Raw genomic sequence first — 11,174 nt, 5'->3', positions numbered from 1 at the left:
TGTATTGACCTCAAGTAACAATCTCTACAAATATTTTATGAACATTTACATAACAAAATCAGTCACTGGTTCAATTGTATGGAATACCTGTTCTTCATTGACTGTGATGACTGTCATTGTTTATGCAGCATCAGTAAAGTTTGAGATATGACATGCACACGTGGATATGCATAGGTTTGACAGTGAAGGGGAATGTTCGTGTCTGATTTGTTTGGATAAGGTTTAATTCTATAACCCTGAGACACACATGTAAATGAATAATCTCATCACAGGAAAACACTGCCACACCTATCAAAGAAAGAGAGAAAAATCTCAAACAGAACATGCGTGACAAAAAACCCCAAAATATTAGTATTGCTGTCTTAATCTCGAGTGACCATTTCCACTTTTCTATCTCTCATCCATACACATGAACACACCCATAAACCATTTGAACAGTTGTTATCGTTCCACAGAGTGGACTCGTTTAGTCTTACGTATGAATTCAGTGAATGAGTGTGAGGAGGTCCAGCCTTCTGGAACTTTCTGCTTCGGGAACTGTGACAGCAAACGGTATACACGGCGTACAGCGCATCTCTTTTGTAAGCGTGTATTTCAGCAGTAGAGAGGCAGTCAGTAATGTTAAAAGATTCTCACCCTACAATTACCCTTGAAAAAAATGTAAAACATTTGTTTTGGGGTTTTCTTTCCTCAAAATACTAGTGTAGTGCCTGATTATAAAATGAGACTGATCTTTCATAGCTACTGTACAGATAGGAAATGTGCCTCAGAGCCTGCTAGCTAATGGTAGCTAATATTGTCCTGTTCATGAGGAGCAGAAATGTGTTGGGGGGTTGTGCAAAGCATAACACATCGTTAGGTAGATTAATAGTGATAATAATCTCTCCATTATAACCAAGAAACTGTTAAACTGTTCATCAAACAAAGCCCCTAGCTAACATTGGAAAAAATAGTCATTCGGATGTAGCTAACTAATAAACGAACAATTCCCCAGCAACAAGAAGGAAAAAAAACAACAATCACTCTTGGATGTAACACATCTGTATAACTACTTAACTGTAATTAAGCGATTAATGTAAGAATAATAATCACCATTTATAAGAAAAAACGTTTATTGCTCTTCAGCACTAAAATAATATCAAACGCTAATCATTTTGCATGAATGCTAACTTATAGCTAGCATTATGGCAGAGTTCCCTACCCTCACACATGTAGATTTCAACAATGGACAGTGGGTCAGCCACTCAGTCAGTGTATCATTAGCAAAGATGCCTTCATAAGAACAGCGAAAGAAACAAACATTTGAAAAATCATTTGTTTATATTTCTAAAGATTGCGTGGCGTTTATTTGAAGGTGCTAAATATGATACGAAGTGTCTCAATCCATATGGGTAAAAACTGAAAGCATATACAATGGAACTAAAGGAATTATAGAGCTAGGCTAATCCAATCATGACCTGTTTACATTCACTGTGTCAGGACATAGAAAGTACTCATCAAAATTCCGTTAACATAGTAATTACAGGCTAATAACTGGCTTACGCTGACAATGAGCGTGCATGGCTGAAATATGATTTGTCCTTGTGCTATACCCAGGTCCTTAGGAACAACTGGATCAACAGACATACAAATGTGACTGTTTTGCTCTGTGTACAGAAGAATAGGGTGTATCTGCTTGAAGCAGACTACCAAATACCATTTCAGTGGCTAAACTAAAAGAAGGCTAAAACTAAAATCGATTTAAAATTTAAAATTGTCATAAAGGCTGGATCTGTAAGGGAATAGCAGTTACCTGTGTGCTCACTGAAACTAATTATAATGAGCTAATTAAACCTGTTGTAATTTCCTATTGCTCTGACCTTTGACATATATGCACCTCAATCTGACACTGCCTTTCTGGGCACAGATAATACATAACTTGCCCTTTGACTTTGGACAGCATTAAGCATATTTACAGCACCAACCATTAGTCGTTGTCTGGCATTGATCCAAACGCGATGTGCTGTGTCTTACAAGGAAAATCAGGGGCCACACTTTTGGCTTATCTATAAAAATGATAATTGCATCCAGTTGGTGATCATCTAGTGTTGGTCTTTATTAGTTTTTGAACATCTATTAAAATTTCTAAAAACACTACTTGAGAAAACATTTCTCTCTGACTGCCTCAAAATACCACCTAAGCCTCATTCCAGTCATACAGATCTACTCCCCTGCAGAGTTTTGTTCCAACCACAATCATAACACAACTGGCCAAGTTATACTGAAATGATTTGAAGAGAAATATCTCACTGGGATGACCCAGACCAATATTGCAATTTAAGATACAATTTATGTTCTGTCTTAGATTAAGGTATAAAATAGTTTAATCATTTAGCCATAGCTGACATATAAGTTCATTAATGGTATCGTGGGGACATGCCCACTGACACACACACACACACACACACACACACACACACACACACACACACACACACACACACACCTCCCAATTACCTGATTATTGACTGATGGCATCTGTGACTTGTTTGTCTCATTTGTTTCTTTTCTATATAAAGCTCACTGTTACTCTAGTAAGCTCACTGGTACTCTATTAAGGGGACAGGCACCCTAGTTTTTAACTCTCCACCTTCTGCATATCTGAAAAACTCAGGGGTAGCGTCCGAGCGACATATGGAACATCATGGGAACAGCAAGTTTGGGGAAAAAAAAAACTTCGACAAAATGACAGCAAGACCTGCCTGTAGGCATCCTTTCTCTCAAAGTTACAGCAATTACTATAATTATATAATATTCATGTATTTGAACCAGCCAGCCCACAATACGTGTTCAAGGACAACTCTTTTAGCCACACTACATGCATGCAGGCTGCCATGTTGGCCTCCACCCACTGTTTTGTCTATAGCCTATAAAATTGCAGGAAGTGATTACAGAGAAACTTACTGCATTGTCTTTACGAGAAATAAGCAGTGAGACAATAGATAGTTAGAAAATTTGTAGATTTTTTCCCCTGTTGTTAGTTCCTCTTAGAGTACCCAGGTGTTCCATGAATGTGGGTCAACACAATAACAGTGCATATTCATCTAGACACGTGAGTTTGATAATGAGTTTAAATTGAGGAATGCAAAAGAAAGATTTCTTGATAAAGTCTGTTGGCCGTAGCACGTACTGACCTCGCAGTGGTAGGGTGACACGCACAAACCCGTCAGTGGAGACTGACGGGTGGAGGCCCGCCGGGGAGGGTTGCTCTGCATACCACTGGCAGTAGTTCTACCATAAAACTACTCGCATATATGAGCCGTCAAGTTGATTCCCAAAGCATCCTCTGATGCTGCAATATGTAACCTGGCATGACTGTACATTGCTCAAAAGAGGTTTGTTACATCTTACAAACTAGACAAACATACCTATTCTAAATAAAAAAACAAAACAACTAGTTTCAAAGTGAAAAGTTTCTATACAGTCTAGTAACACCTATTATCTTACATATACAGAATGAGAAAACCGGAATTGAGAAGTGCTAAGATTTTATTCTGCTAAATCCCAATGCACAATATACTGTATATATCATATTCATATGCATTTATGCATATATGTGGATAACAAGGTGGAAAAACCTTTTATTCACTGAAGCAAGCCAGTGATCCAATAATGGTGTTACTTTGTCAACATTATATTTGAACCATATTATGGTTTATTAATGCTGAATCTCACAACTTGGTGACGTTACCTAATGCACTATATAATGCTATTTTGGCAGTGGTTTAAAAGACGAAGAAGAAAAAGAAGAATAAAAAACAAAACAGATGATCACCAAAGATCAAGTATTAATATTTCATTAACTCCTTCAGCATTAGTTACAGCAGCACAGCCCCCCAGAATCTCTTCATGTCATCACTGTAGAATACAGAAGTCAGAAAGACAATAATGTAGCCTACACGCCCATGAATCAGTGTGAGCCTGGGGACTGAGGACACGTCTTCACACTGAAGTGAATTTAACTGCAAAATCTATAAAACTCAAAGTTTCCGCAAAGTTCTGTTTTTTTTGGTATCTCCTCTGGTGCACAGTCGCTGGGAGGAGCCGTGTGCTGACCCCACCTGTCATGTGCTGAGTTGAGTTCATTCTGCACAATAAGAGATGTATTAGAGGATTAGAAGAAGCAACAATTCATGAAAGCATTCCCTACACTATTCAAAATGTAGGTCAGATTATCTGGTGTGACTGTTCGTTTTGTTGTTGTTTGTTGGTTTGTTTGCTTGCTTGCTTGTTTTTTATTGCACCATATACAAAAATATTCTTTACACTGCTCCTTAGAATAAGACACAATGGGTCTGTTATGACATTTGCTATTTTGTGGTTGAGACGCATCTCAAGTCATATTTGCAGGAAAGCCTGTAGTATCATCTCATGTAATTAGTTCATAAGAAATTATCCATCTTATATCTAAGATACTTGGATTCAGATATCAGATCAGTCTTTTGTAATTCAGTCACCATCTCCAGGAAAGTTGATTGAGAATATAATAGTTGCACTTCATATGAAAATTAACACGAAGACCCGATGAAGTTGCTGGTTGCAGTGGATGTGAGATACTGGGTGGAGGAGAGCATACATGCTGCTTTGCTGGTCTAACTGGAGCTACATTTAGGTGGTGATGTGAGCTTAGTGGTGGAAGGCTATTTGCACTACTGTTTGCTTATGCTTGCTACAAAGATTTGGTTAAATAATACTAATACATTTGGAGCCCATTATACCACTCACTGTTATCAGTGCAATAATCAAGAAGCAGTCAAGCTCAAACAAAGGGAAAATACTAAAAAGAAGCAATGAAACAAAAATGAATAATCACTTAGTAGAAAATCTGTATGATACTGTATTATATAGCACATCATACCTTACTGCCTGGATGCGGATCATACACAGTGAAGTTACAGGAAGGGAAATGTCTCTAGATTTTGTAGATTAATACAAATTGAGCCCAAACCAAAGTTTTGAATTGTGATGAGTTTTTGACTAGAGGTGGGAGTTTGAGGAGTGCAGGAGTGATTAAGAGTGTCAGGAATGATGAGTGGAGGCAGGGTTACCTTGACTGATATTGGTGTTGGGAGGATTGACTGAGGTTGGCTTTGTGGAAGTAGAGGTCGTGTTTGATTCGCTATCTGTATGACAAGATCATGAGCATAACAGAGTCCAACATTACCAATTTAATCAGCAGCTTTTTTACTTTTCTATTACTATTCAGACAAAACAGATCTGCTGTGGCAAACCCCGTTTGTACTGATCTGTGTACATGCGAAACACATGTGGATGAGAGCCTGTAGTCTAATAATCTGTGTCCAGAAAGAAGTTATGATCACCATTTCATTATGTAAATCATTACCTGTTCCAGCAGTGGTTGTGGGTAATTGTTGGTGTTGATGTGAGGGGGTGTGTGGAGGAAAGGATGTGCTCATATTTATGGTTACAAGAAGTGAGAGTGTGTTAATATATTCTAAATTAATACCATAATAATATCATAGAGGCGACACATATTCTTTAGAATACACTAATAAAAATTTACTTTATGTTACTCTTACTAATTTTTGGTTGGTATTGACATCAGTTAATCTGAGGAAGAATGTTCTTACTCTCTGTGCAGGACATTTGTACAGCAATGTGCAAGTAACAGCAGTGGGGACATGAGATCAGTTCCCAAGGAGCACACGTACGGTGATATTAAAAAGAATGTACATGACTCTAGATAAGAGAATGTGGCAAGTGCCATAAATGGAATTAAGACAGACAGACAGACACTCTAAAGCCTTTGATCTGGGATAGCTTGTTTCATTTGAATAAGTCTGATCACTCTTTCGGTCAGTTATGATGTCTAAATAAGACTTAATATTCTTCAGACATGTCAGGCTGTTTTCAGTAATATTTAACAACAATCTATTACCTACATACTTCTCACACATAAAGAATAAAAATCACTCTAACATCATAGTATGTGGATGAAATACCATAGTACGTGAACGAAAATAAACACATCTGACATTTGTGGAGCTCCTTACCCACAGAAACATTTGCTGTTGTTGGTGTTTGCTGTGAATATGAGGTACTAGATGGAGCTGAGGGTTTAGTCTGCTTTGTTGTTTCACTAGTGGATACATCTGTGTGTTGTTGTGAGTTGATGAGTGGAGGATTGGTGTCTGTAATGTTGTATAGGACCAGAAGAATCATGGTAAATTAATCTTGCAAACCATATTCTACTAATCTACATCTAGAGATATTAGGAAAATTATAATCCATAGAAAATCTTTGACCAGAAAAAGCATGCTATATGAATCTATTACTTTTCAGACAAAATCAATCTGGTGCAAAAAGCCCCATTTTTCCAATGTGTATAGATGAAACACATGTGAATGAGGGGTTGTAGTCTAATAAACTGTGTCGAGAAAGAGAGAATTATCAATATTGCCCTACTTCATTCATTCTGCACAATAAGAGATGTATTAGAGGATTAGAAGAAGCAACAATTCATGAAAGAATTCCCTATACTATTCAAAATGTAGTTCAAATTATCTGGTGTGACTTTTCGTATTGTTGTTGTTTGTTGGTTTGTTTGCTTGCTTGCTTGTTTTTTATTGCACCATATACAAAAATATTATTTATACTAAACCTTAGAATAAGACACAATGGATCTGTTATGACATTTGCTATTTTGTGTTTGAGACACATCTCAAGTCATATTTGCAGGAAAGCCTGTAGTATCATCTCATGTAATTAGTTCATAAGAAATTATCCATCTTATATCTAAGATACTTGGATTCAGATATCTGATCAGTCTTTTGTAATTCAGTCACCATCTCCAGGAAAGTTGATTGAGAGTACAATAGTTGCACTTCATATAAAAATTAACACGAAGGGACCCGATGGAGGTTGCTGGTTGCAGTGGATGTATGATACTGGGTGGAGGAGAGCATACATGCTGCTTTGCTGGTCCAACTGGAGCTACATTTAGGTGGTGATGTGAGCTTAGTGGTGGAAGGCTGTTTGCACTACTGTTTGCTTGAGCTTGCTACAAAGATTTGGTTTAATAATACTAATACATTTGGAGGCCATTATACCACTCATTGTTATTAGTGCAATAATCAAGAAGCAGTCAAGCTGAAACAAAGGGAAAATACTAAAAAGAAGCAATGAAATAAAAATGAATAATCACTTAGTAGAAAATCTGTATGATACTGTATTATATAGCACATCATACCATAATGCCTGGATGTGGATCATACACAGTGAAGTTACAGGAGGAGAAATGTCTCTAGATTTTGTAGATTAATACAAATTGAGCCCAAACCAAAGTTTTGAATTGTGAGATTTTGACTAGAGGTGGGAGTTTGAGGAGTGCAGGAGTGATTAAGAGTGTCAGGAATGATGAGTGGAGGCAGGATTACCTTGACTGATACTGTTGGTGAGACTGTTGAATGAGGTTGGCTGTGTGGAAGTAGAGGCCATCTTTGAGTCGCTATCTGTATGACAAGATCATGAGCATAACAGAGTCCAACATTACCAATTTAATCAGCAGCTTTTTACTTTTTTATTACTCTTCAGACAAAACAGATCTGCTGTAGCAAACCCCGTTTGTATTGATCTGTGTACATGCGAAACACGTGGATGAGAGCCTGTAGTCTAATACACTGTGTGTAGAAAGAAGTTATGATCACAATTTCATTATATGAATCATACTGCAGTATAAGAGATCATTACCTGTTCCAGCAGTGGTTGTGGGTAATTGTTGCTGTTGACGTGAGGGGTTGTGTGGAGGAAAGGATGTGCTCATATTTATGTCTACAAGAACTGAGAGTATATTAATATATTTTAAATTAATACCATAATAATATCATACAGGCTACACATGTTCCTTACAATACACTAATACAAAATGTACTTTATGTTACTCTTACTAATTTTTGGTTGGTATTGACATCAGTTAAAACATGTGGATGAGAGGCTGTAGTCTAATACACTGTCTAAAAGGGGTTTTGATCACAATTTCATTACATAAATCCATGTTTGAGTCGCTACCTATTTGACAAGATCATGAGCATAACATAGTCTAATGTAAACACCAGCTTTTAATTTTTTCCTCCATTGTGACCACACAAAGCAGACAATAATTACACTTCAAGGGTGCAGTTACTTACCTGCCATGAGGATTAGCTGCAAAGTTGCTCATTTTTAACTTCCATCAAAATTGCTCTGACTCTATATATTTTTATATTTTATGTTTAATATTACCCTCACAAAGAGAATTCCTTAAATTAAGAATTACGTAATTCTAGCAGTTCCATTTTAGAAACATTTTTTATTATGATAATCCTGTAAACTATAATCTACTATGTTCACATTTACATGTGTTAAGGATAGTAGGCCCTTCAGACCAGTATCACACTAACATTCTCATCTCTAAACAAAAAATGTTAAAGATCAAATAAAAACAGTATAGTTATGCTCAGGTTTTAATTCATATGTACCCGTCTGGATAAAAAGCATCCTGTCACTATTTAGCCCCTAATGACAACTTTGAAACGTGCCTCCATTCAAAAAATGTTACCAATAAAATTTTGTACTTACATATTGCTAATCCTGTTAGGACCAAGAACATTAGCCCAAGAAATTTCGCCATTACCAGGGGTACAAGTGCCTCTTCTAAGACACCATAAGTCCTGGTAGAAACAGAAACAAAGAGTTAAACATTGGTCTATTTTTGCTTTTGGGGGGATTTTTTCCTGCTTTTGTAATAGAAATCATTGTAGATTTTGCTCATTGAACACTCCAGCTTCTCAAACTTACGTTTTCTCTGGTGTCTAATCAGTTGGCACGGTTTCCTGGGTGTTTATAAACCCCCAGTGTACTGAAGCTTGCTTTAGGCTTGAGAAAAAGAGCAATGACACGAACACGCTCACCTTCAGTAATGCGCTAAGGGCGCCTTAACAGGAAGTTGCATTTTAATAAGACACGCCACAGTCTCTCACCTTGTACTTCTGTGTCACCCTTTAAAAATATGAACCAACATATTAAGGGCTTCAAGATCATCCATATAGAAAACGTCCGCCTGTCACGGAACGCTCGCCTCCCGCGAAGCACGCGGTTTGGTTAGCCACGTGCAGTGGGAGGACCTTCGTTTGTGGCCACGCCTGCACACACCTGCGCCTCGTGTGTCTATGTGTAAACCCACGTCAGGGTGTGCAGCGTCGTTGGTCATTGTTGACGTAGCGTGTTAATGTTTAATGGTGACGTTAAATGTTTTCGTTACTGTCAACTGTATTCGTGCGCGTTTAATGTCAACTGTTTCATGTTCGTGTTAACGTTTCTAATGCTTGTGAGTGCCGTTATCGTTAATAATAATAATAATAATAATAATAATAATAATAATAATAATAATAATAATAATAATAATAATAATAATAATAATAATAATTCGCTTTCAGATTTACCAATTAGTGGGCTGTGGTGTGTGTCCAAACTTACTAAACTGTCCCACTATAAAATAACCCACTTACAACAAAAGCATCGATGAAGTGAAGGAAGCACCAAAAATATTATACAAATACCATATTACGAATAAACACCCTTCACATTAACAAATCCTACTAAAATTCTAAAACATCCATTCCACATCCACACTGAATAATGACACATTTTCTCCATGCAAATAATATGAGAACAGATCTAAATCTAATTCATTTAGTCTTCTGTTTAGGGTTAAAAGCGGAAGACACGTTCATATAGTTTAAGGACTCCATGAATACATCTCACTTTTCTAGGGCCTTCAACGTAGGGTGTGCTGCAAGATACCACTTCCTTGCTCATTCTTCTTTTCCTCTCTTTGGTTTCCCACCTGTTTGAGGAAGTAGCAGAGGCATATTCATATGAGAACTCACAAGAGCAGCTTTCTTGACAGAAACCTTTCTAGAATTTCTATTTGCTTTGTCAAGTCAACAGGTGATTTTTTATCATTTAAAATTGACCATAAAGTACTGACTCTAATGTTGTAGGATTTCATGATTGTTCAATTAATTTCATTAAGAATTGGCCCAGACATTAGAATCTAATGTATTGACCTCAAGTAACAATCTCTACAAATATTTCATGAACATTTACATAACAAAATCAGTCACTGGTTCAATTGTATGGAATGCCTGTTCTTCATTGACTGTGATGACTGTCATTGTTTATGCAGCATCAGTAAAGTTTGAGATATGACATGCACACGTGGATATGCATAGGTTTGACAGTGAAGGAGAATGTTCCTGTCTGATTTGTTTGGATAAGGTTTAATTCTATAACCCTGAGACACACGTGTAAATGAATAATCTCATCACAGGAAAACACTGCCACACCTATCAAAGAAAGAGAGAAAAATCTCAAACAGAACATGCGTGACAAAAAAAACCCAAAAGATTAGTATTGCTGTCTTAATCTCGAGTGACCACTTCCACTTTTCTATCTCTCATCCATACACATGAACACACCCATAAACCATTTGAACAGTTGTTATCGTTCCACAGTGGACTCGTTTAGTCTTACGTATGAATTCAGTGAATGAGTGTGAGGAGGTCCAGCCTTCTGGAACTTTCTGAACTTTCTGCTTCGGGAACTGTGACAGCAAACGGTATACACGGCGTACAGCGCATCTCTTTTGTAAGCGTGTATTTCAGCAGTAGAGAGGCAGTCAGTAATGTTAAAAGATTCTCACCCTACAATTACCCTTGAAAAAAAAAATAAAACATTTGTTTTGGTGTTTTCTTTCCTCAAAATACTAGTGTAGTGGCTGATTATAAAATGAGACTGATCTTTCATAGCTACTGTACAGATAGGAAATGTGCCTCAGAGCCTGCTAGCTAATGGTAGCTAATATTGTCCTGTTCATGAGGAGCAGAAATGTGTTGTTTTTTTGTTGTTTTTTTTGCCTGTGCAAAGCATAACACATCGTTAGGTAGATTAATAGTGATAATAATCTCCCCATTATAACCAAGAAACTGTTAAACTGTTCATCAAACAAAGCCCCTAGCTAACATTGGAAAAAATAGTCATTTGGATGTAGCTAACTAATAAACGAACAATTCCCCAGCAACAAGAAAAAAAAAAAAAAACAATCACTCTTGGATGTAACACATCTGTATAACTAC

At 37.0% G+C, this 11,174-nt stretch overlaps 1 long non-coding RNA gene across 1 annotated transcript; it reads right to left on the bottom strand.

The window, feature by feature from the left end:
- Nucleotides 1-3,510: 3,510 nt before the first annotated feature.
- Nucleotides 3,511-9,364, bottom strand: LOC113569073 (uncharacterized). Its single transcript, XR_014120087.1, has 7 exons — nt 9,018-9,364; nt 8,836-8,913; nt 8,617-8,708; nt 7,750-7,839; nt 7,437-7,511; nt 5,088-5,162; nt 3,511-4,126 (listed from the first exon to the last, which is right to left on the bottom strand). It is a non-coding gene; the product is annotated as an uncharacterized LOC113569073 (long non-coding RNA).
- Between the last annotated feature and the right edge of the window lie 1,810 nt (nt 9,365-11,174).

Source organism: Electrophorus electricus, chromosome 26 (genome assembly GCF_041902795.1).
Source record: "Electrophorus electricus isolate QZ-2024a chromosome 26, ASM4190279v1, whole genome shotgun sequence".
NCBI classification, from domain to species: domain Eukaryota; kingdom Metazoa; phylum Chordata; class Actinopteri; order Gymnotiformes; family Gymnotidae; genus Electrophorus; species Electrophorus electricus.
The sequence above is the reverse complement of the archived record's forward strand: the minus strand, read 5'-3'. Positions and strand labels throughout refer to the sequence as shown.